We start from the raw sequence: 24,047 nt of genomic DNA, 5'->3' as shown, positions 1-24,047 counted from the left end.
TTATTTTCAGGGGACGTCTTATCTTTCCTGTAAGTAGGTCTTATTTTCGGAGGACGTCTTATTTTCGGGGAAACGGTATTACTGTCAATTTTCAGCAAGCCTCCTGTGGTTCAGATGGAGCGTACAGCAATATACATGACTATATCTCACACATTCTATGTTACTGTCCTGCTCACATCACAGATTGTATTTACACAAACCTAGATGGTGTGGCCTCCTATGCACCCAGGCTACATGGTCTGGCCTGTTGCCCCTGGACTCCACAGCTGAACAGCATGGTACTGTACCAGATAATGTAGGCAGTTGTAACACAACGCCAAGTACTTGTGTATCTAAACATGTTTACACATCAGAAAGGTACCGTAAAAATACAATATAAAAGGTAAAAAAAATGGTGCACCTGCACAGGACACTTACCATGAATGGAGCTGGCCGGACTGGAGGTTGCTCTTGAGCCAGTGCGTGGGTGGTGAGGAAATGCAGGGGCCTAGGACATGGTGGGGCGCTACTGTAGACGTTACAAAGATTGCACTCTTAGGCTACGCTAAATTTGTTTAAACATTTTTCCTTTCTTCAATAATAAATTAACCTTAGCTTACTGTAACGCCTTTACTTTATAAACTTCTTAACCTTTTTTTTTTTTTTCAGGTGCTCACGGCTCCTCAGCTGGAGAAGAGGGTGGGGCAGGAGGTTCTGTGAGTTGGGCCCAGTGAGGAAGGAGGGCTTGTTCTGAACTTGAATGCATCTCCCTAGCTTCATGGCTTTTCTTGGTAACGTCTTCGTGTATGGTCACCGTGATTCTGCTCCTGGTCACCTTGGAGGCCAGGTCTTGGTACTGAAAAATTAATGGTGTTGATTGTGGCGCTCTTCTGAGCCAGGGCCTTGTATTCACTACACCTTTTAATCCTAGATCAGCTATGTGTGGAACCGCTTTTACACTTCAACTCATTTGCTAAGAAACAACATTATTGCACATTCTGTATCTGCATATCAGCTTCTTCACCTCTTCGGGAAAAGCCAAAAAAAAAAAAAAAACCCCACGGACCTTCTTAACTTTTTTTTAACCTTTTTTTTGTGGTTTTTGGCCGGGGCTGGGTTTGAACCCGCCACCTCCGGCATATGGGACCTGCGCCCTACTCCTTGAGCCACAGGCACGGCCCTTTTTTTTAACTTTTTTAGGAGGTAGCAAGGCTGAGTGGTCTAAGGCGCTGGATTAACTTTTTGACCTTTTTGTAATAACACTTAACTTAAAACACAACCACGTTTACAGCTGTATGAAAATATTCTTTCTTTGTATCCTTATTCTATTCATATAAGCTTTCTATTTAAACTTTTTTTTTTTTAGAATTTTTAACTTTATGGTTAAAAACTAAGACACAAACACGCACATTAACCTAGTCCTACTTAGGGTCAGGATGTCTTCCCACTTTCATATTGTGCCCCTGGACGGTCTTTGGGAACAATGACATGCACACATTAATCCTGTGGTCTCCTGTGATAGCCCTGCTGCCTTCTGGAATATCTCCTGCAGGACTGATTGAGGCCATTTTACATATATATATAAACCCTACATGACTAAGACATCACTAGGTGATAGGAATTTCTCAGGTCCATTTTAATCATATGGGACCACTGTCATATACGTGGTCCATTGTTGACTGAAATGTCATTACACAGCACATGACTATATATATGCATATGGCGCATATATATGGAGATTTATATATCTCCTTTCATACAAAAAAATATAAAAGGAGATTTACAGTGATCTATAACTGGCTCCCGTGACTATGGGGGCTGAGATGGACCATTATCTGCACACTGGAGGCCCAGGGCAGCCAGTGGTATAAAATTCAGCTTGAGTCCAAAGACCTGCAAGGGAGCCAATGGTGTGAATTCCAGTCCGAGGGCAGGAGCAGGTGAGCAGGAGCAAAAGGACAAATTCTGCCTTTTATCCTATTCAGCCCTCAGCACCCTGAACGGAGCCTGCCCACTCTGGAGGGCCCTGCTGCGCCGGTGATTAAACCTAATTTCACTCGGAAATGCTCTCATAGACACACCCAGATAACGCTGAATCCTGGCACCCATGGCCAGTCCAGGTAACACATACCAGTAACCATGACAAGTCTGTACACATCTCCTAAGCCATGCTTAATTTCCAAACAAAGACAGCGGCCAAGTCGTAGTTCCGGCTGACGTGGTACAGCAATCCTGCACACGACCCAACCCAGTAGAGGAGAGTCCTCGAGGGGTTCTGCTTTTCTCCCTGGATCCCATAGCTTAGCTACTAGGATGTCAAATCAATACGGTTTCGTGATAAGTGAGAAAGAGAGGAAAGAAAACAAAGACCCACACACATTCACAGCAAAGTGAGGAGGGAGACTCGTGAGACAGTCTCCTCGCTGTCACTGGTCACGTGGCCGCAGCTGGCATTTATCACTCCCGTCTCCTGCAGTCCCTTCTGCTTCCCTTTGCCATCAGCAAGTGCCTCAGCGGGCCACAGTCCTTTACTCAGTGGGGTGACCCAAACCTTCATTCCTGAAGGGTCTGGGCCTTCCATTGCCCTACCTAGATTGCGTTGTTGTCCTCTTCCAGTGACCTTAAGAGACACCTTGGGACCTCCTGCACTCCAGACGTGCTCTTCCTCTCCTCCTGGGGAGCAGCAGCCCAGCTTCCCCTCTGTGGTCTGGATCCGTCACCCCAGCCGGCCCAGGGACCCCCTTCTTAGCCTGCTGACTCAGAGGCATGAGGAGCCCCAAGTGGCCAGCAGCTGTCCTCACTCCCAGCTCAGGGGACTCGCTGTCCTGGCTCCTGGTGGGAGCACCCTCCCCCTGGAACTGAGAGCTCTAGGCCAGCAGAGCATAAAGTCTCGGGAACAGGAAACAAAATTCTGCCAGTGGTCACTGGGGGTAATGAAGACGGTGCCACTCCGCTCCCAGCCTTGATTTCTGGCCTGGGACTCGGCTGTGGGAGAGCGGCACCTTACACTGATGCTGATTTCACGGCATCCGCAGCCTTCTGGCAACTTCACGCTGTCCCTGCAGCTGGTGCTGTAACTGAGTCCTCAAAGGGCCTTTCCACCGTTCTACCAAGCCAGCTGCCTCAGGAGGGTGGGAGACGGTCAGATGGTGAATTCCATGAGCACAGGCCACTGCCGAGCTTCTTGTGCTGCCACGTGAGTTCCACGGTCAGAGCAGTGCAGTGTGGGACACGCCATGGAGATAAGGCATCTGTGAGCCCTCAGGTGGCAGTTTTGGCAGAGGCATTGCATGCGGGGATGGCAACTATGCATCCAAAGACCCATTCCAGTAGGGCAACACACCAGCCCTTCCATGATGGCAGCAGTCAGGGCAATCCACCTGCCACCAGGTTGCTGGCTGATCACCCTGGGGAATGGTGCCACACTGGGGTTCAGTGTTGGTCTCTGTTGCTGTTAGACTGGACTGGGCATTCAGCAATGGCCATGATTGGTTGACCTTGGTGAGTGGGAGCCCATGTTCCCTAAAGCGCAAACATAAGCTCCTTCCCTGCCACCAAGGCCACTTTGTTCATGACTCCGTTGAACAAGGACAGGGGTGGCTGGAAAAAGAGGCTGACTGGCATCCAGGGGACAAGTTATCTTGTCCACTTGATTATTAAAATCCCTCTCTGCTGAGGTCACCCTTTGGCACACAAATATCTCCCCCACTCCCTTTTTCCCCCATTCAGGAAGGTCCATCCCCATTCCTCTTTCCCAATGGGGCCACTGCTTTTTAGCCAATTTTCCAATCACGTTCCTTCAAAGTCCTTGACCAACCAGCCAAACCATTGGCCACAGCCAATCAATCAGAAAACAATTGCACATCTGGCCGTTTCTCCTTCCACCCAACTGCACAACCAGGTACATGGTTCCAAGTTCTGAGCATGGGAGGGTTTCCCTTCAGTACCGCCCTCAGAGTTGTCCCAGATGGGCAGCGAGGCTGCTGCTGTTCACTTTCACCTGGTGCCCGTGCACTATTCAGAACCAGCTGTAAACCAGGCTGACTCTTACCTTCCTCTGTCACCTCATGGGTACAGGCTGGAGCAGAGAAGGCAGCATGACAGGAGTGGGGACCAGGGGCATTGGGCCACTTCCTGTAACCTACTTGTGCCTTCAGGGCCTGCTCGGCCCCGGTCAGGTCTCCAGCGCATCTGCCTGATGCTTGGGTGGGCTGTGCATGCCCACCTGTGTGCTCAGTGGGTCAGATAGCACCTCATTCATGGAGGGCAGCTCAGGTCACACAGTAACTTGGGGGCCCGTTGTTAAGTCTCGGTCTTACTAAGTCCCTGTCCCCACCCTAGCAGCTTTTCTGATCACTCAGTAAACAGCCTGGAGGAATGCACCCAAGTGGGAAGATGCTGCCGCCACAGTCCAGGGAGGCCCACGAAGTGGTCGTGGGAGAATTCGGCTGCAGTAGCTCATCCTGCACCTCAGCAGGAATATCCTGCCCTGCCCCTCACCCCTGGACCCCTAGAGACGCCACTAAGGTATCAGGCCTCTGAATTCTAATGAGACTTATTTCTGACTCTGACACACATGTCTTACCACTGAGTCCGGCGTAGGAGCTACTTCTGGCTCACTAGGTCAGCCAGCATGATGTCATCAGCGTAACGGGCCAGCGTGACACCTTGAGGGAGATAAAGGCTGTCAGGAGCCTCAAACTGAACACACCACAGCACTGGGGCCTTGAGGCGGGCAGCGAGGGTGCACTGCTGGCACCAGGGGACGCGAGCATTTGCTCAAGCAAGGAAACCACAGCTGGCATGGCAGCTGCCGGTGGAGTCACCGCCTGGTTAAATTTGCGATCATCTGCCGTCATTCTCTAGGATCCATCTGTCTTCTTAACCGGACAAGCGTATCTCCATCTGTGGAGATACGGTGGGATTCTCCAACACTGCGTCTTTCAAGTCCTTGTTGGGGGTACCAATCTCTGCAATCCCGCCGGGCACACAGTGACGCCTCTGATTTCCTACCGTCCTGGGCAGAGGCTGTTCCACTGGCTTCCACTGGTCTCTCCCACCATGGCCCTCACTCCACAGGTCAGGAAACCAGTGTGGGGATTCCTCAAGCTGCTACGTATGTCTATTCCAGCATTCTGGGACTGCGGAAGTAACCACAGGACGGGGTCAGGGACCCGCTGCACCCTCTGTACATTAGACCTCAGCTAAGGCTCATCTGTCCCCTGATCTTCACAAGCCCCTGCTCTGACTGGAGGGCTGCAGTGACCTGTGAGGTCTCCTGGTATCAGTGTCGTTCAGAGCCAGTGTCTGGTAATCCCTGAAAGGCCTGGTTAGTTCCTTTCTCCCAGGTACAGTTACCCTAGTTAAAGGCTGCAGGTCCCTCTGGGGACAGCTTGGAGGAAGATGAGCAGCATGAACTTTCAGTAGTGTCCTGGGGACCTTCCTCAAGGGGACCCAGCCTCTTCTTCATTTAAGGGGGTCTGGGTCTGTAAATGTCTCAAGCCTAAGAATTAGTTGAGGGGCCAAGACTCTGTTTTTATGGTTCAGGCTAACCTTTTGTTCATTTGATTTATAGCCTTCTGCCTCTGCAGATCCCATAAGAATCCAGTAGGCTTCCTCCTATTTTCTCTCCTAGGAACTAGTGATCAAGGAGCCAACACCATAGGCTGTGCAGGTCAGATGGTTCCGAGTGCTGCTTTGACTGTGTCCCTGCCAGTAGGGAGGGGAGTGCCACCAGCTGGCCTCTGGCATCCGGTTCCTCTCACTGCCTGTAGGTTTCCAAGTCCGTGACTGCAGGTCCCCCAGGAAGTCTGGTCCACAGAGAAGGGCAAGCCCAGAGCTCTGCAAGGGTGTCTGGGCTCCCCTCGCAAACTTATTCCTCAGGGGACTGGGACAAGGGCAAGGTGTGTTAGTGGGACTTACATGATGCATCCACTCTGACCTCCCCCAGCCTTTGAATTCCTTCCTCACTGAACTAAGGCATTCCTGACATTTCCAGGTTGATCACAATGGGCCACTTTTGGGTCCATGTGTCAGCTAACCAACCAGCCGAACTATTAGAGCCCTCTCTAACTCCCTGAGCTCCAGCATTAAATGCAGACTCTCCGCTTAGCAAGCCCACAGCAGTATGTTTGGCCTGATCATACCTGTTCCTCCCATCATATCCCATGCCCTTAACATCCATTCTCAAACTCAAGCAGTTCTTCTGGAGCATAATACACCTCCCCACACCCAAGCCTGACCAGGGTCTCATGAAAACCTCTGACTTACAGCCAGTTGGTCAGAAGCACAGGTGACAATCTGGACCTGCGATTGGCATCTGATGTGGTGATAGTCTCGTGAGTATGAGCCCTCAGACTTTGGGGTCTGTGCTAACTCCAAGCAGTTAGGGCCAGAATTACTTAGTGTGGAAAACCCACACATTTGCTGTCAGAGGTGCTGTGGGTAATAGAAAAAAAGAATTTTTTCTTTTACCAACATTTGTATATTATCATGTTAACATATCATCAATATTTTTAAATTATATCAATGAGATAGTTGACATTTTTTTTCTACATTAGGTCTCCAAATCCAGTATAAACTTTGCATTCTAAGTTTTCCAATTTGAAAAGCACTTATTTTCCTGTGGCCAGGCATGGTGGCTCACATCTGTAATCTTAGCACTCTGGGAGGCTGAAGTGTGTGGATCACTTGAGCTCAGGAGTTCGACACCAGCCTGAGCAAAAGCGAGACCCCCCATCTCTACTAAAAATAGAAAAACTAGCCAGGTATGGTGGCAGGCACCTCTAGCTACTCAGGAGGCTGAGTCAAGAAGATCAGTTCAACTCAAGATTTTGAGATTGCTGTGAGCTATAATGACACCATGGCACTTTACCCAGGATGACAGAATGAGACGGATGGACGGAAGGAAGGAAGGAAGGAGATTATTTTCTACAGAAAATAAATAAATCCACTTCCTGCATTAAATCTTCTCATCCCACTTGTGAATAAGGAAAACACAGTCCTAAAAAGGCCAAGTGACCTGCTGATGGCCCCAGCTGAGGCACAGAGAGAGCCCTGAGCCGGTGCTTGGTTGCTGTCAGTGACTCCTGCTTCCTACCAGAGCACCATGCCGAACCTCACTTCCTCCACCTCTAAAGCCGGTGTGATACTACGAACTTCCTCCCAGGATTGCTGAGATGATCCAGGCCACACGGGATTGTGCCCGGCGTTAAATATAACTGTCACTGCTGTTGGTATTGCTATTGTTATTTCAACAACTGAGATTCAGCCAGGCCAGTGTAATTCCAGGGGCAAAGCTTTTATGCAGAGGACAAGCTTTACTGAGTCCAGCCAGCCAGAAGCGGTGGGAAGTAGGCACCGACCTTTACTCTGGGACACTCTACAAACACAGCAGCCACTTAGGATGCCCAGGGAAGTTGACTCCTCCACAGAATGACCCTGCGTCTCAAATCGGGGCTGGTGCACCGGGGTCAGGTGCAGACCTGCCAGCACAGCCTGGTGGAAGAGGGTGTGTTTGGGGGATGTGCACACCCCTGCCCCCGACACCTGTGAACTTAGCATCCCCTTCCCCATAACCACTGGGCCAGCACACACCCGGCAAACCTGACTGAGGCCCCAGGCTTGGGATTGCTGCACACGCTCCATGAACTGTCAGTCCCGTGAAGGTAGAAACAAGTAAAGGAAGAACTTCCCCACGGCAGAATAAGACCATGGTCAGGACGCGTGTATACCAGGCAGGGGACAAGCTCGGTGGAGGAGGGGGGCTTTTGGTGGGTCCCCAGGAATCTGGTTGGCTGGGCAGAAGCCAGAGAGTGTATGGGATGAGACTCAGAAAGCAGACTGCCTCTGGGCCCCTGTAAGGGGTACCTGCCCCATACACAGTAGAAGCAACCCTCAGCACTTCCCTAGGCAGGCCACGTGTTCCTCGCCTGCGTCCCAGCACCATGGCCACAGATGACTGGGCAGGGAGGGCCCCTGACCACAGGCAGCAATAGGAGGCTAGCCAACAGCCAACAACATGAATAGCCTGGACAATTGTCCCCGGCTATGAACTGAAGATGCTGGGCAAGCCATGAAGAGGGGTGTGTGCAGGAGCCGAGGAGGCCGAGCTGGGGCTGGGGGCTTATGTGCACACTGGAAATGAAAAAAGGCCCCCAGGGAAATCCACCTTAGCTCCTGACCAGCCCTGGGGTCCTCATCTGGGTACTGGGGGCCCAGCATCCTCGCTGTGAACTGCTTTATCCCAGGGTCCTCCGTGCACCCCCAGCTATGGCAGCGAAACCATCCAAACCTGAGCCAGTTGGAGTCTGCCCCCTGCTCCAGCAGAAGCCAAGCACCCCGAAGGCGATTTTGCGCCTGGCTTGTCCTCAGGGACCTTAGGGAAAGAGCCCCTTGCTGCTTCTCCGTCTCTCCCACACTCAAACTGTGCAGCCATGTCGGCCCCCGCCCCGTCTGATCCGGCCTCCCTGGCACAGACCGTGTGGCATTGACCCCGGGCCGTTAGTTCTTTGCTGCCACCATATCCACCACCACGGGCTTCCTTCCAGGCTGTTTTCTAGGAAGGATTCTGGCCACAGGGACCCATCAGCTGTCTCTGGGGCTGTGGGCGTGTCACTTTTAATCATGTCACCAGCAATGGCTAAGAGAAGAATCCAACCAGACCCAGGGGCAGGCAGGCAGGTTGCAAGCCGAGCAGGAGACCTGGCCGGAGAGTACCAGCTGTCTCTTACCTCCAGGACAGGGAGGCTGAGGGCCAGAGCTGGGGTAAAACCAGTGATAAGAATTGTTACATAACAACACTGATTACTGTTAACAGCAGCAACACTACCCACCACACGCAGCCCCCAGTGCTTGAGACAGATTATCTCATGGTCTTCTTCTAGCAGCCGTCCCACGTGGTCATCAGTGACCCACCCAGCCCCTGGGGACCCAAGGGGTTTTGGCCTCTGAATTGCACAATAGAGGGAAAAAGGGAAAAAATGTGTCCTCCTGGCTGAAAGCCTATTTATCCCCAGTCATGTTGTTCCCCAGCTCTGTGCAGACTGAGTGACACGCCTAGAGCAGGTGAAACTAGGGCCCTGAGACCAGAAGGCCAGGATGAGGCCCAGAAGAACAGCCACTCAAGGGGGAGGCTGCAGGATCCGGCAGAGGGCCCAGGAGGGGTGGGGTGGCCCTCCCTCCAAGACAGTCTCTGACTGAGCCCCTCCATCCCACCTCTTACCCTGTCCCCAGGCACCTGTGTCTGGGTTCATCCCGCAGTGACCTCAGACGTCACTTGGGAGGCCTTGGCCAGCTTGAGATCCAGGGGCTTCTGGCTCTTGCTCTCTCCTCCCCCCCAGTCAAACGTGACTCAGGCGGGGACTCAGGCGGGGACTGTGACCAGGCTGTCCATTATTATGCAATCGCTTTCCTCACTCAAACCGCAGGCCTTGGGGCCACCTCCCCTGCCTCTTAAGCCTCTGCTGTTCAGGGGCCAGACGCTGGGCAGACAAAGTCCCCCTCCTCTGCCAGGGTCACCACCAGGCCTCAGGAAATTACCACAGTGAAGGAAAGCTCCCTCCAGAGATGTCCCTGCCCCGCCTGCTGGGCCCTGCCAGCTCCTCTCGCCTCCCTCCCCGCTCCTCCGTCCTCTCTCCTCTCTCCTGCTCCCCTCCTGCTCTTCTCTCCTTTCCTCTTCTCTGATTCAGAAAGCAACCTCATAACCAAATTCAATTCAACTGGTAGGTAATGGGACTTTTGATTTTCCCCAAGATTAGCCATATTTCTGAAAAAGAAAGCTTTGTAGTAGGTCATGGGTTTATTCATTCATTTGTTCACACAGAGGTGGTAGAGTGGCTCAAAGCCTGGGTTCAGGAGTCTGACCACCCATGAGTGTGTCCCAGCGTCACCACTTGCCACCTTTGCCACCATGCCCAGTGACCCCCACCGTCCCCCCTCGTCTGGGCTGTGGTCCTGGCCCAGGGTGCTCAGCTCGGTATAGACCCAGAGCAAGCTAGAGAAGGAGAGTGGACAAGGTGGAGGCTGCTGCTGTTGCCTGGAGGATTGACGGCCTCGGGGACAGCCTGGCCATCAGACGTTAGAGAACAGGGAAGTGAGAAAATGTCAGAAGTCAGAAGAGTGGCCCCCTCTAGGCTGAGGGAGGGTAGGACCTGAGGGAGCCCCTGAGTGCTGCGAGATTACTGTCCCCACCTGGGTGGGAGATACGGAGTATCCACATGGGTAAAAATTCCATTGAACTATGAATTGTTTATGCTATTTTTTTTTTTTTGAGACAGCGTCTCAAGCTGTCACCCTGGGTAGAGTGCCATGGTGTCACAGCTCACAGCAACCTCCAACTCCTGGGCCCAAGTGAGTCTCTTGCCTCAGCCTCCCAAGTAGCTGGGTCTACAGGTGCCTGCCACACATCCGGCTATTTTTTTGTTGCAGTTGTCATTGTTTTAGCGAGCCAGGCGGTTTTGAACCCACCACCCTCCGTGTATGTGGCTGGTGCCCTGCTGACTGAACTATGGGCACCATCCTGTTTATGCTTTTTAACTGCAGATAAATTGTACCTCAATAAAAAAATAAAATGAAAATCTCAATGTTGGGCGATGTCTGTGGCTCAAGGAGTGGGGCGCCAGTCCCATATGCCGGAGGTGGTGGGATCAAACCCAGCCCCGGCCAAAAACCAAAAAAAAAAAAAAAAAAAAAATCTCAATGTCTAGGTCTCTGACTTGAACAGCTGAGGAGCTACAATGGGCAACCTGGAAGAAATACCGATGTAGGAGAAAAGACCAAGAATTCATGTCCAGGGACAGCAGCTCACACCCATAATCCAAGACCGAGGCGGGAGGATTGCTTGAGGCCAGGACTTGGAGACTAGCCTGAGCAAGAACAAGATCTCATCTCTACAAAAAGTAGAAAAGTTACCTGGGTATGGTGGCGGGCGCCAGCTAACTCGGGAGGCTGAGGCAAGAGGATCCCTTGAGCCCAGGCGTTGCCATTGCCCTCTAGCCCAAGAGACAGAGCAAAACACTATCTCAAAAAGAAAAAGAAAAAAAGAAGAAAAATCCAATTTTGTGCTTAACTAATTTTGGACGTTTAAGCGGTTCCCTTTTCATTCCCCAAATAATGCTGAGATGAACCCCTTGTGCCTTCCTAAGTGGAATTTCTGGATTAAAGTGTAAGCTTCCATCTTTAAGACCTTTGATTCACACGATCAACTACGCTTTATCAATTTACATCCTGCTAGCATTCATTCATTCATTCATTCACTGAGTGCCAACTCTGTGCCAGGCCTTGTCCTAGGCATTAGGGACATAGTGGCAAACAAGACAGGGAGGTAGCTGTCAAGATCACAGTCTGGAGTAGGTGGTCATGTAGGAAGAGGGACCTGCCCGCATTCCCCTCCTCTCAGAACTGCCCCCCACCTCAGCCAAAGGGGGTCGAGCTCCAGCAGGCCCCAAGTATTACTCAAGACACATTTAATGAGCCCATGGTCCGGTGTAGAACTGGGGGTGGGGCCTATGGCAGCTGGGATCGTCTCCCCAACAGCTAGTGGGGTGAGGCACAGCTTGGCCCGGGAACTTTCCTCAAGTACCTTGCCAGACAGTTAAGAGATTAGACCTGGTTCCTGGAAAGGTTTTAGAGCTTGCTCCCATAAACTTTCAGTAACTTTTGTTATCAAGGAAACATCTTAAGAGTGAGATTGTTTTTTCTTTTTTTGAGACAGAGTCTCTCTCTGTCACCCAGGCTAGAGTGCTATGGCATCATAGCTCACAGCAACGTCGGACTCCTAGGCTCAAGCGATCCTCCTGCGTCAGCCTTCTGAGTAGCTGGGACTTCAGGCAACTGTCACCACGCCAGCTAATTTTTCTATTTTTAGTATAGACAGGGGTCTCAATCTTGCTCAGGCTGGTCTCCAGCTCCTGAGCTCAAGGGATCCTCCCACCTTGGCCTCCTAAAGTGCTAGGATTACAAGCCTGAGCCACTGCGCCCAACTGAGACTGAGATAGTTTACTAAGTTGTGTGCTATATCCAATCCCCAACTTGCACCTCGACCTCTGCCCCTAGTCCATTGTCTAGTTCTGGGTACAGGCAGGCAGGAGTCTCTCTGCGTGACCACCTGGGGCAGGTCTGCCATGTCCTCTTGGGCTGTTGGCCTGGCCTGCAGGGCAGGACTCCATCTCCAGGGAGTGGCATGGACAACATGGCCAACAGACGTCATTAAATTTATTAAAAACAGGGCGGCTCCTGTAGCTCAGTGAGTAGGGCGCTGGGCCCATATGCCGAGGGTGGCGGGTTCAAATCCAGCCCCGTCCAAACTGCAACAAAAAAAAAATAGCCAGGCGTTGTGGCAGGTGCCTGTAGTCCCAGCTGCTCAGGAGGCTGAGGCAAGAGAATTGCCTAAGCCCAAGAGCTGGAGGTTGCCGTGAGCTGTGATGTCACTGCACTCTACCAAGGGCGACAAAGTGAGACTCTGTCTCTAAAAAAATAAAATAAAATAGGGCGGCGCCTGTGGCTCAAGGAGTAGGGCGCCGGTCCCATATGCCAGAGGTGGTGAGCCCTGGCCAAAAACCAAAAAAAAAAAAAAAAAAAAAAAGCTCCTTTCTGGGCGGCGCCTGTGGCTCAAGGAGTAGGGCGCCGGTCCCATATGCCGGAGGTGGTGGGTTCAAACCCAGCCCTGGCCAAAAAACCACAAAAAAAATAAAAAAAAAAAAAAATAAAATAAAATAAATAAATAAGTAAATAAAAGCCATATTTAAAAACAATTATTAAAAATAGTCATAGCTCCTTGGGTGTGGGATATGACTACAATAGGGACTCTGCATAATAAATGTAAACATTGTAACCTAATGGTTTGCACCCTCACATTAATCTGAAATTTAAAAAAAAAAAAGGACAATAGCCTTTGTATCAGTCCATATGTGGACTTTGTATCAGTCCATAAGCTGCATTTCTGGATAAGCCGCGAAAAGGGGCTGAAAGGAGGGACACTCGGCCGTAGCAGTGTCCATCATCTCCAGGGGCAAGACGGGGAAGGGCAGGGGGGGGACTGCTCCTCTGTTGATGCACAGCTATGTTACTGGAAACTGTTATCACAGGCTCCATACACCCTTGCTCTAGTATTATTTAGGGTTCTCCAGAGAAACAAAACCAACAGGATATAGGTCTACACCTATATCTCTATCTATCTATCTATTCTATAGATGTTGGATATATCTCCATATTAAATATCAATGGAAAAAAAGAGGTTCATACACACACACACATATCTATCTGTCAGAGAGAGAGGGAGATTAGTTATAAGAAATTGGCTCCAGGCTGGAACTGGTGGCTCACGCCTGTAATCCTGGCACTCTGGGAGGTCAAGCCAGGTGGATTGCTTGAGCTCAAGAGTTTGAGACCAGTGTGAGCAAGAGCGAGACCCCGTCTCTACTAAAACTAAAAACTAGCCGGGTGTGGTGGCAGGTAGCTGTAGTCTCAGCCACTTGGGAGACTGAGGCAAGAAGAACTCTTGAGCACAAGAGTTTGAGGTTGCTGTGAGCTATGCCATTATGGCACTCTATCCAGGGTGACAAAGTGAGATTTTGTCTCAAAAAATAAAAAGAAGGAAGGAATTGGCTCCCTCAATATGATGGAGGCTGAGATATCTCAAGATCTCGGTTGGCACGCTCGAGACCTAGGAGAGAGGGTACTATAGTTCCAGGCTCAGTCTGAAGGCTTGAGGACCAAGAGGGGTGATGGTGCAAGTTTCTGTCGAAAGGTAGAGAAAGATGTCCCAGCCCACACAGCCAGGCGGGCGACAATCCTTCTTCCCAGCCTTTGCCTTCAGGTCTGCAGTTGACTGGGTGCTCCCCCACTGCCGGAGACCTGCTCTGTCCTGCCTGCCAATTCAAATATTAATTCACCCAGAACCCAGAACCACTCTCACAGACACACCCAGAATAGACCAAATGCACGGGCATCCCCCTGACACCTGACACCAACCACCACACTTCTTGAACTCCCAGTTTGGAGGAAGTTGGGGCCTGGGGAAACAAGTTGAACTACATGATGAGGCTGAGAGACAAATCAGAGGGTAGGACTTGCCACAAGACACCTGGCCCCGTCCCTGCCATGGCTCATGGTCTCAAAGGAGGAGGCACACTAGAACCTCAAGGACATAACTCCTGGATGAGACGCATGCCCTGGGCTGAACGCCAGCATGCACAAACCAGCAGTGAAGGGCAAGTTCGAGTTCCCTGAGAAAATAAAACCTTGTTTTAGGCCAGATGAAGATTTTCTGAAATGGAAAATATAAATCACCAAATGACAAGAGGGGCTTATAAAGCAGCACATTTTGTTCTGTTATCCAAATGAAATCACATTAAGATCATTTAATTAGCATCTCCTAAGAACAATAATTTTCTCCTGTAAAACCACAGTGCCTCATCCTCCAGTGATTCATTCACTTAAGATCTCAGTTGGGAAAACTGAACCCAAACAAACCCCGTGTGCTGGGCAGGCAGGCGGCATTGACGGTGGGGTGGGGATGTGAGGTTTCTGCCTATTTTTATGTGTTTGTTTGTATCTTCTAATTTTCTTCAAGCACACGTCCTGTTTCTGCAATTTGAAAAATATATTGTAAAGTACACACACCCATTATGGGTATTATGGTGGGTCTCTTCTAAGAAGTGACAGGTGGCAGCCTGAGGCTCCCTGGCCCGCTCTGCGGACTCTCCATTGGTGCCTTTCAGAGCAGAGGAAGCTCTGTGGGGGCAGAAACCCAGGTGCAGCCTGTGCTCCAGAGTGGCACCAACTCGCTGGTGTCCTGCAGTTTGTTCTTAGTTCTGGACCTCCACCAGTGTCCCCTCAGTACCTCCTGTACTCAGATCTCTTGGCAGCACCTGGTCCCTCCACCCAAAAAGTATTGCCGTTAAGGACTAGCCAGAAGCCTCTGGGAGGTGGGGTGCTTCCCCCTGCAGCAGAACAGAACTGCACATCAAACAACAGCATGGGTTAGAAAATGCTGGGCTGCAGGACTGGGCCCCGGATGGGACTGGAGGTGCAGGATCCACAGAGTGGCCAGTACAGCAGGTCCTGGGCGCTCAAAATCAGCTGGCCTTGGCATCCAGTCCCAGCTCTGCCTCTCCCAGATGGAGGACCTGAGCAAGTCGTTGCAGGTCCAGTAACTTGCTTTTCTTATCCACCAAACCCTGGTGATGGCAGCTTAGATCTCTGACGAGATGCCACCTCTCTCTCTAAAGTGTGGGCAGTGGATGGGACCAGATGCTGTGTGCATGGAGCTTCCCCCAGGCGCCTGGCCAGTGCAAGTTCTGGCAGTGTTCATTAACCTTGGTTCAGTTCAGTTTGACTTCCCATGATAACAAAATGCAAGGTTTAATCTTTAATTAGATCTTGGATTTAAAAAAAAAATTCTAGGCTCAGCGCCCATAGCTCAGTGGTTAGGGAGCCAGCCACATAGGTCAGTGGTTAGGGTGCCAGCCACATACGCCAGGGCTGGCGGATTCAAACCTGACCTGGACCTGCTAAGCAACAATGACAATGCAACAAAAAAATAGCTGGGCATTGTGGCGGGCGCCTGTAGTCCCAACTACTGGGGAGGCTGAGGCAAGAGGATTGCTTAAGCCTAAGAGTTGGAGGTTGCTATGAGCTGTGACACCCCAGCACTCTATTGAGGGTGACATAGTGAGACTCTGTCTCAAAAAAAAAACAATTCTAAGGACATTATTGTTATAATTGGAGATATTTGAATGTGAACTGGATAATACATAATGTTATGGTATTGAAATTAAAGTGGATGATAGTAGCATTGTGGTTTTGCAGGAGTTAGAACATATAATGAAGGCTTTAGGGATGAAATTTTAAAATGTTTGCAAACTGCTTTCAAATGAGTCCATTGGAAGAAAAAAAGGAGAGAAAGAGGGATCAGTATGGGGAACATTAACTTTGTAGAGTCCGGGGGCAGGAGATGTGGTTGCTTGTCATAGCTATTCTTTCTACTTGTGTGTTGATTCAATTTTTTTCCCCAGGATAAAATACTATCAATTTTCTTAAAAGGAGGGTCTTCCAGGCGGCACCTGTGGCTCAGTCGGTAAGGCGCCGGCCCCATATGCTGAGGGTGGCGGGTTCAAACCCAGCCCTGGCCAAACTGCAACAAAAAAATAGCCGGGCGTTGTGGCGGGCACCTGTAGTCCCGGCTACTCGGGAAACCGAAGCAAGAGAATCGCGTAAGCCCAAGAGTTAGAGGTTGCTGAGAGCTGTGTGATGCCATGGCACTCTACTAATGGCAATAAAGTGAAACTCTACAAAAAAAAAAAGAAAAAAAGAGGGTCTTCCTTCGTTGTTGCATTAGAAACGGGGTTGGGAACTTCTCGCGCCTTCTCTCCGGCCCTGCATCACTCAGGATGGTAAGGTGGGCTGTTTGCGTGTTAAACAACTGTCACGGGCTAGCCTGAGAACCTCAGCTCGTGTTCAGGACGCTGTCCCAGGGAGAACTGCTACAAGCAGACCTTCAGAGCCCACCCTGGACTCCGATTCAGGAGTGTGTCACTTTGCCGTCACTTTGGCCGCTGCCTTCCATCCTCAACCAGGAGATGCTCTGTGCTACGTCCACAAACAAAGACCCCCATTCTTTGACTAGAATGATAAATAACTCCACCTAATTTAGACTGGCTTCATCCAGGCAACTTAGTTTAGAGTTGTGCTTCTCAACATTTGGGGGAGATGGGCACAGAACTTTTTTTTTCTGAGACAAAGTCTTAACTTTGTCCCCTCAGTGGAGTGCCGTGGCACCATAGCTCATAGCAACCTCAAACTTTTGGGCTCAGCAATGCTCTTTCTTGCCTCAGCTTCCCTAGTAGCTGGGACTACAGTCACCTGGCTAGTTTTAGAGACAGACTCTGGCTCTTGCTCAGGCAGGTCTCAAACTCCTGGGCTCAAGCAATCCACCTGCCTTGGTCTCCCGGAGTGCTGGGATTACAGGAGGGAGCCACTGCCCCTGGCCTGGCACAGTACCTTTTGATACTCTGTTAAAGCTACAGAACTTTCTCCATAAAACACACGCACACACACATACACACACACATTTTCATGTCTTCTCAAGGGGTTAGCAGAAGTTCTGAAATCCACCCACAGGCCCAGGTTTAAATTTTCTGGGCTGAGTTAGATAAAAATTAGAAATAATCCAAAGGTCTACCAACTGGTGGACTAACAAAGCGTGACATTCTTACAGTGGAACATTATTCAGCAATAAAAAGGAGCCAGCTACAGATAAATGCTACAACGTAGGCGAACCTCAAAAATATTATGCCCTTGGCGGTGCCTGTAGCTCAGTGAGTAGGGCACTGGCCACATACACCGAGGCTGGCGGGTTGGAGCCTGGCCCAGGCCAGCTAAACAACAATGACAACTGCAACCAAAAAATAGCTGGGTATTGTGGCAGGCACCTGTAGTCCCAGCCACTCGGGAGGCTGAGCTAGGAGATTCGCTTAAGCCCAAGAGATGGAGGTTGCTGTGAGCTGTGACACCATGGCACTCCACTGAGGGCGACATAATGAGACTCTGTCTCAAAAAAAAAGAAAGAAAAGAAAATCATATGAAATAGCTAGAAAAGGCAAAACTATAAAGACAGAAGTTAGATTGCCTACGGCAGGAGCAGGGGCAGATTAGGAATTTACAGAAAAGGTGCATGAGAGATCATGAAAATGTTTCCAAACGGACTTATGGTGGTGGTTGCATCATAGTAAGTTGATAAATTTATTAAAAATCACTAAATTACACTCAAAAACGGTGAATTATATGATATGCAGAATATGTCTCAAAAATGTTATTTTAAAAGCTAGCATTGGGGCTCGGCACCCATAGCATAGTGGTTACAGTGTCAGCCACAAGCATCAAGGCTGGTGGGTTCGAACCCAGCCTAGGCCAGCTAAACAACAATGACAACTGCAACAAAAAAATAGCCAGGTGTTGTGGCGGGTACCTGTAGTCCCAGCTACCCAGGAGGTTGAGGCAAGAGAATCACTTAAGCCCAAGAGTTTGAGGTTGCTGAGCTGTGATGCCACAGCACTCTAATGAGGACAACATAGTGAGACTCTGTCTCAAAAAATAAAAAATAAAAATAAAAATAAAAAGCTAGCATTGGGATAGAACATGACTTTTTTTTTTTTTTTTTTTTATTTCAAAGAAATTTATGTGTGAACGGCCTGGTCCCCCTCCAGCTGCACACAGGGCCTCCTGATTTAACCTTGTGTGATCTGATCCCTGCCTCATCTTTGCCCTTGAATCCTCACCAAGTATTTGCTCTGCCCCTACTGGGCTGTAAGTCCCTCTGAGGAGAGGTGGTGTCTGTCTTGCTTGTATCCCAGGGCCAGCACAGGGTAGCTGCTCCCTAAATATTTGTCTGAGTGAGGGAAGGAATGGATGATGTCATCTCCCCCTTCGGGAGGTGGCAGGATTTCTAGCTCTTCCTCTTTCAACATCTCAAACATCTAGCCACTTTCCTTTCCCAACACTGGGTACCTGGGAAAATCAACACCCTTCCTGAGAGCATTAGTTTTGTTCACAGGCCGGGTGCAGTGGCTCACACCTGTAATCCTAGCACTCTGGGAGGCTGAGTTGAGTGGATCAATTGAGCTTAGGAGTTCCAGACCAGCCTGAGCAAGATCAAGATCCTGTCTCCACTAAAAATAGCAAAACTAGCCAGGCATCAAGGCAGGCACCAGTAGTACTGGCTACGTGGGAGGCTGAAGCAAGAGGACCCCTTGAGACCAAGAGTTTAAGGTTGATGTGAACTAAGATGATGCCACGGCACTCTACCCAGTGTGGCAGAGTGGGACTCTGTCTAAAAAAAAAAAAATTTTTTTTTTTGTTCACTGTACTGTTGTTTCTAAACCTCAACCTTGCTCCCAGAATTTCTTTAGGACAGGCTGGGACTTAGGGTCTGCTGTTTCTACCACTTGTCAAAGCCCTACTATGTGCCAAGGGATTCATGCATGTAATCTCATGTCATCCTGCAACATTCCTATAGAATAGACACTACTATTCTCCCTACTTTACATAACAGAAAACTGAGGCCCAGAGTTTCCCTGAACCCCTTGTTGGTTTATAACTACATCTTGGATAATTTTGAGGACTAGAAAATAGGTACATTACCAACATCTGTGAATGGTAGGTCCACTTCAATTGGAATCCTTTTGTTACCTTGCCGCTGTTTTTCTGCCTTTACCTACCTCTCACTTTCTCAAATCCTGTCTCTGCTTCACTCTCGCAAAAACTAATGCATCCCAGGGTTAAGTTGCTTGGAGGGATCTCGCATCCCTGCCTCAGGTGGCCCATTTCTAACTCTGTGTTCTGGTTCCATCTAGTGGTCAAACTTGGAAGTACATGGGCCTTCCTCTGAGAAGCCCCTGGTAGGACTGGGTTTGGGGAAAATTAATGGTTTCTAGCTGTTTTCTGGCAGACAGCAATAGCAACACTCCCCAGGTCACCAGAGACCAGATTCTCCAGATTTGTCTAAATAACATGCTTTCCATTTACTCTCCACTCAGATTTAACAGATGTTATATTTTGCTTTATGGTAGAACCTCTGTAGTTAACCACCTCCCTACGTTGACCATGTCCTTAAGTTGACCTAATTCTCATAGACCGGACATGCATCACATGTACATATCAATGCAGTAGGCCTAGTTCCTAATGTTGCCCATCTCTGTGCGTTGACCAGTTTGTCACAGTCTGTCGGGTGGTCACCTTACAGAGGTTCTACTGTATCTGCTTCAGGTCTTTGTATCTTTAATAAAATGAAAGTTTCAAGCCGCATCTCTTCGACCTTCCTTCTCAAAAATCATCTCTGCCTAAGTTGAAGTACATCAATTCCTTTTGCGTTTTGTTTTTACTTTAATTACACGTCTGTGCCCATAGAAATGTGTAGCATACTGTTCATTTCACGGTGCACACACACGAGGTGCTATACGGGTCCTCTTGCCACTTTTGCTTTTTACTATGACTCCTGAGACCTACACATAATTGATACATATGTTCACATGCATCCATTTTTAACTTCCATGTAATAGTCCATTACAGGACTAAACAATGGTTTATTTATCCTTTCCCCTAGTGATGGGAAATTAGGTTTGATTTCAATGTTCAATGTTATAAATAGCTCTATAATAAACATCCTTGAACCTGTCTCCTTGTGCAGAGGCATGAGTTCCTAGAGGCCAGGGCTCTGCACCCTCCTTGGCATGAAGGTTACAGGTGGGCCTGAGGCAGGCAGAGCTGTGGGCTAGGGAGCAACGACAGCCTCCTCTAGCCCCAGTGAGCTGTACCAAGCCTTTCGTTATCAATGTGTGCCAGAACATAATAAAGACTTGAAGAGGGGAATTTCTGGGCTGCAGGGCACATACATCTTCATTTCACCAGACATTGCCAAACCAATCTTATCTTCCACCCTAATTCTTCAACTGACTTCAGGGGCTCTTCCACCCTAACTCTTACAACAAGTTGGGGGACTGACATTTCCCGGGTATGTAGCTTGGGACTGAAGAGTCTCTGACCATCTATTCATTTCATAAATATCCGTTGGCATCTGCTGTGCCACAAGTAATAAAGTTCTTTGTCTCTGACTCAGGAGGCTTGCGTCTTTGCCAGCCACCATGAGATTGGCGGGCTAACTTGTGGGCTTGCAAAGAGGGCAAAATCTCAGACCCCTCCCAGTTACTGACAAGACACTTCCGAAATCCTGGAGGGTGCAAAAGACAAGATCACTGTGGCTTCTTGTGAGGGGCTCACAGCCTGAGAGAGAGCAGAGAGACACTTCGGCACTGCCCCTGGACTTTTTCTTGCTGGCATTCGTTACCCTCTGAAATGGCCATAGTGGGGCAATCATTCCTTTGTTCATTGTGTATCCACCACAGCATGGTTAGGGGAGGTTAGGAGGCCCCTGACTGGTCTTGCTCACACTTACACCATTCCTGGCACATTGATTGGTGCTCAAAGAACAGTAGTTGAGTGCATGAATGAACAAACTAAGGACTGAGCAGGGTTGTTTTGCAAAGCAAGAGTCGCCCGGCAAGCATGGAGACTTTGTACTGAGGAGAGCGGGAGGTAAGAGGGTTTGGACTGTACCTTCTGAGCATCAGTGGCCATCTCCCTGTTGCCTGCACTGATGGGAGTGGGGAGTCTGGCACACAGAAGCCAGTCCACTAATGTGGGGGATACGCATTAGGTTCCCTCTGCAGGAACCGCCCTGTGCTCATTCACATAAAGGCAACAGGGCAGCCACAGTTCATTCTGTGTGGTGCTGCTCCCACCCCTGGCCAAAGATGACCAGATCAGTGGGGCACCAGACCCACGCTGGGCCAGCCAAATCCCTTCCCTGGGACTTTGGAATTGGCATTGTTGGGGTTGGGGGAGAAGACAGTGAGTGAGTTTCATGCTGTTGCTCAGCTTCCTGGAAGAAGCAGAACTTGCTGATATGCAGAAAATGGGGCAGATCACAGAGAGAAGATGATGAGAGAGGAGGAGGGAGAGGGAAGGGCAGGGGGAGGGGAGGGGTCTCTGGCCCTGGATCAAGTCCTTCCTGGTCTCACAGTACCCAGTGCTGGGGGAATCAGTACCCATGGGCCTCAGAATCCAGTTCCCCTTTTCTGCTTACGCCAGATCATTTACTTAACACCTAAAGTCGCTGTGGCAGCAATCCATTAACCTCCTTCTCTGACCTTGGATTTGGACTTTGGCAGTATGTGATCAATTTGGTTGGCATATTTCCTTTCCCCATTATGTTTTGCTTTTGGGGTGGGCTAACAGCCCTCGAGTTCATACCCCATTGAGAAGTCAAAGGGAATGGACAGGCCCCAAGGGGAGAATCACCCAGCTTTGGGCTAACCATGTTCTACAGAGAATTCACAAGTGAGCGATTGGGTCTCTACTGAAAATGGACAGCGGCCAAAATCACCTTCACTTGTAGCGCTGTGGGTGGGTTTCAGATCAGGTGTTCCCATGCCTGGCTCTTGGCCATCAGTTTGTGATTGGTTTGGGGGCTGGAAGCACTTGATCAGGGGACAGTAGAGGGAGGTCAGGGTGATTGATGTGTGTGTGCTTGGGAGGCTGCTGTCCAGCAGCGGCGGTGTGGCAATACCCTCCAAGTGCATTTCGACAATGTTGCATTCATAAAGAATTCTCCGTGGGGTAGCGGGTCAGTCTCTGATGACATTGGTAGAACTTGGAGGAAGGAAACTTCGGGGGATCATAAAGTGGGGGAATATTTATTGGTACCTCCATAGGGATTTTCCCCTTTTCCCCCAGCCCCTGACCACAGGGGCTCCCTGGTGGATGGCACCAAGTCCTTCTGATTCACTGTGGAATCCCTGTGCCTGATACGGAGGAAGCCCTCGGCCACTAGGAAATGGGTGAATGCATTTCCAACAAGAGTAGAACAGGCAATAGTGGTCCAGGGCTCAAGAAGAGAACTTTCTAGAAGTGCCTCTCACACCAACCCTCTCCAGTTACCTCCAGGCTCTCCCCATACCCTTCATGTCCGTCCTACACCACAACCACTTGTTTACTGGTCTGTCCTGCCCAAGCCCTCTGCCGAGGAGCCCTCCACACTCATCATCCCAGTGACCCTCAGTTCCACGAGGCAGGGACTCCTGGTGCAATCATTTTGCAGATGAGGAAACTGAGGCACGGAGAGGTTGAGCAAGGTGTCCTTCCTGGCTTCCCTGCTTTCTACTCATGTGAGGCTCATCACCTCTGCCAGTGGGAATTCCCGCTGCTGCCTCACAGGCTGCTTTAGAATTAAATGAGGGAATGATCGTCATGCACCCAGAATCTGGCTCCTACCAGACACTTAATAAATAAAATAGAAGAACATGCAGTAATAGTGTTTTTAATATATGTATTAGTATATAAAAAGGATATTAATCTATAGTGACAGAAAGAAGATCAGTGAGAGGGGAGATTAGAGGAAATGATGGCAAAAGGCCTCTTTGGGGGTTGTGACCACCAGTAGATGAGTGCCATCTCATTTGTAAAGATGGTTTTGTGGGTATATACACATCAAACTTATCAAATTGTACACTTCAAATATATGCGGTTTGTTTATGATAATTACACCTCAACAAAACTGCCTGAAAACACAGGTGATATTCATAAGCCAGGGAGATGCCTGTGGCTCAAAGGAGTAGGGTGCCGGCCCCACATACAGGAGGTTGGTGGGTTCAAACCCGGCTCCGGCCAAAAACTGCAAAAAAAAAAAAAAAAAGTCATAGGCCAGGCAAAGTGGCTCATGCCTGTAATCCCAGCAGTCTGAAAGGTCAAGGTGGGAGGATTGCTTGAGCTCAGGAGTTTGAGACTAGCCTGGGAGAGCAAGACCTCATCTCTACTAAAAATAGAAAAATTAGCTGGACATTGTGGCAGGTGCCTGTAGTCCCAGCTACTTGGGAGGCTGAGGCAGGAGCTATAAGCGAGGCTCCCTCTATCTTAGGCAACAGAGTGAGACTTGTTATCAAGGAAAAAAAAAGACTGCATAAACTGTGAATTCTTGAAGCACAGCAAACATGAAGAAAAGGAGAACTCCAAATCCATGTAACCCATGAGGGCCCCTTTGACTAATACAGACACTAAAATTTGGATGAGGATAAGCTTATGTAAACAGCTGACATATTAATAACTAGGCTTTTGAGATTTTTCTAAGTCATTTTTTTGGAATTATCCGAAGGTTACAGATAATGACATAGTTGGGATTTGAATCGAGTCTTCAGTCCTGCAGCTCTCCAGCACTCCTTTGAGCCTCCTTGGTGTGAGCACATGATGTCCCCTGGCCCTGGGCAATTTCCCAGTCCTCCAGCACCACGACACCCCTCCTTCTAATGCCCAGGGCTCCTTCAGATACAGGTGTGGCTAGGGGCGCTGTCTCTGGTCCTGAAAGTCTGAGTCGGCTGTGAAACCAAATCACCCCTCCAGGTCTATCCTGGTTCCTTTTTCAATTTATGATGGCCTGGAGGAGTCCGGCCAGTAGTTTTGAATGTTTTCAGATCATCAGTTGAACCCTGTAGGCAGTGTTCCAAGAGAGTGGTGATGGA

At 49.5% G+C, this 24,047-nt stretch overlaps 1 protein-coding gene and 1 pseudogene across 1 annotated transcript in view; one reads left to right on the top strand and one right to left on the bottom strand.

The window, feature by feature from the left end:
• Positions 1 to 9,386, bottom strand: part of PTGES (prostaglandin E synthase) — a 29,931-nt gene extending 20,545 nt beyond the window's left edge. The window contains exon 1 of the mRNA XM_053559967.1: positions 9,218 to 9,386. The gene's annotated coding sequence lies outside the window, so the exon portion shown is untranslated. The remainder of the gene's footprint in view (positions 1 to 9,217) is intronic.
• LOC128596102 (40S ribosomal protein S12-like) overlaps positions 5,041 to 24,047 on the top strand; it is a 30,628-nt pseudogene continuing 11,621 nt past the window's right edge.

The sequence above is a fragment of the Nycticebus coucang genome, chromosome 2 (genome assembly GCF_027406575.1).
Source record: "Nycticebus coucang isolate mNycCou1 chromosome 2, mNycCou1.pri, whole genome shotgun sequence".
In the NCBI taxonomy this organism is placed as follows: domain Eukaryota; kingdom Metazoa; phylum Chordata; class Mammalia; order Primates; family Lorisidae; genus Nycticebus; species Nycticebus coucang.
Note: the sequence above shows the minus strand (reverse complement) of the source record. Positions and strands in the feature narration are given on the sequence as shown.